Here is a 2581-nt window from a genome sequence, read left to right as displayed (position 1 = left end):
GAAATTTTCTGTGCTGATTGCCTGGAGAAAGAAGCAGGCTGGTGGATGAAGGGTTGGAGCCTCAGCTGGGGTAGTAATGGACTCCCTAGATCCCCTCATGGACCTCTCTGCAGCCAAGATGACTGGAGATATCCACCAATTACTTGAATTTAGCTCTTGACATCAATGGTCAAAATTTACAGTTTGTAGCAGCTGGCAAAGGTTCATAGTATCCCACAGTAAAATCTGATCCAAGTGAAACAAACATACTCCAGGCAGGCAATAAGAAACAGGGCCTCTGGGCCCTCGTGGTCTTCATTTCCGGTGTTTGACTCTGTACGACTGAGAGAGCACTCTCTTGCTTACGGATGCAGGACTACCAGAGACCAGTGTACAGGTTGAGCACTGTACCAGGACACCGCCCCAAGGCAAACGCATCCCTCCGGCCCGTCATCACAGACGTCTGTATTTATTTGTATGTTTGTTTCCAGGGCAGGCAGTAAAGGGCCTTGTTCTGGCAATCTGCGTACTAAGGTGTTTGCTAGTGGGCAGACCTGCACAGAGACACTGTTGGAATTGGGTGATGTGTGGCCTTGTGGCCTGGCTCAGCCATTATCCCAGCAGTTGGCAACACAGCCCTATTTGTAGCATCCTTTTCACCCCAGGTCACATCAGCTGGTGGTGACTCNGCCCAAGGCCTGCAGGTCAGTTCTAGAGCCCTGGTACAGGGAGGTGACAGGCAACAAAAGACANAGGTGTTCTATATGCCGCATTCTCACAGGTTTTATCTCAACGGGCTAATTCCTGGCCATCCCAGGCTTCCACTCNCCAGTGAGGAAACCAAGAAGCAAGGGATTCAGGGGTCATCCATCCATGAAGGTCACCCCTAACCTGTCTCCCTCAATCCTTCCTTGTGGACCCTCAATCCTTCCTTCCAGTTCAGCTTGAGGGAGAGGCAGTAGGCCCTGGTTAGAAGGAAATCAAGAGGCAGTAGCCTGCAGCATTTGCAGGCATCGCAGGGGNAAAGGCAAGACATGCTCTTGTAACTAGCTCCAAGCAGGCATACCTCACCACCCGTGTATCTGTGGAAGACAAAGCCAGCTGCCTAGGTGTCTGTTATCACATCCCAGAGGCTGGAGTAAGGAGAGGGAGGGGACTAGAGACCCGGACACAGGCAGCACTGTGTAAGCATCTCCAAGCACCCATACCCCAAGTGTGCACAGATGCAGACAGGACCACAGCTGTGCACAAGGTCTTAGCACCATGTTCTCACCACAGTGCTGTTCCAAGGAGCTCTGTGTGTCGTAGTGTCCTAGCCTCAGTTTCCNAAAGGCAAGACATGCTCTTGTAACTAGCTCCAAGCAGGCATACCTCACCACCCGTGTATCTGTGGAAGACAAAGCCAGCTGCCTAGGTGTCTGTTATCACATCCCAGAGGCTGGAGTAAGGAGAGGGAGGGGACTAGAGACCCGGACACAGGCAGCACTGTGTAAGCATCTCCAAGCACCCATACCCCAAGTGTGCACAGATGCAGACAGGACCACAGCTGTGCACAAGGTCTTAGCACCATGTTCTCACCACAGTGCTGTTCCAAGGAGCTCTGTGTGTCGTAGTGTCCTAGCCTCAGTTTCCCCTTCTCTGATGAGAGAGGTTTCTGTGAGCACATCTGTAACTCATGTACCTTTGAGGTGGTTCAAGGCACTCACCAACCTAGGGAGNCTTCCTGGAGACAGCCACAGTGCAAGGCACAAGGCAGGTGGCANCCCCTTGAATGGAGAGGAAGGGAACTCGGGAAGAGAGGGGCATGAAGACGTAAGATCCCTTCCACATTGGTTTCTCTGCCTTTCTTTGTTTCATTCGTTTGTTTTGTTGTTGTTGTTATTTTGTTTTCTTTTGTTTTTTGAGACAGGGCCTTACTATGTAGCTCTGGCTGTCCTGGAACTCATTATNTAGACCAGGCTGGCCTCAAACTCACAGAGACCTGCCTGCCTCTGCCTCCTGAGTACTAGGATTAAAGGCACGAGCCACCTGGCTTCCTTTTGCTTTCTCAGTTTTTAATTTATTTATTTATTTCATCCATATGAGTGCTTTGCCTGCGTGTATGAGTGTGTATCACATGCATGCCTGCATGTATGTGTGTATATCTCATGCATGCCTGCATGTATGTGTGTATATCTCATGCATGTCTACATGTGTGTGTATCACATGCATGCATGCATGCATGTGTGTGTGTGTGTCACATGCATGCCTGGTGCCTTGGGAACCCCTAGCACTCGAGTTGCAGGTGTTTGGGGACCATCTTGTGAGTGCTTAAGAACTGAACAGATCATCTGAAAAGGCAGCAAGTGCTCTTAACTGCTGAGCCAGTCGTTTCTCCAGCTCCCTAATGCCGTTTCTTAACTAAGGAGCTGACTGAGGTGAAGAAGGCTGTAGGTTCATCACTGGGCATGGTTACTGCTGCTAAATTTGAGTGTCTTCCTCTTTAGGAGGAAGCCAGTGTACCAAGTCCTTAATATAGCTACCAAGCACCCCGCCACTGCCCTTCCTCCTGACTCCCATCCTCATCCTGCCTGCTGGTCATAAACCACCAGATGAGCTGTAC

Source organism: Mus caroli, chromosome 2 (genome assembly GCF_900094665.2).
Source record: "Mus caroli chromosome 2, CAROLI_EIJ_v1.1, whole genome shotgun sequence".
NCBI lineage: Eukaryota > Metazoa > Chordata > Mammalia > Rodentia > Muridae > Mus > Mus caroli.
Note: the sequence above shows the minus strand (reverse complement) of the source record.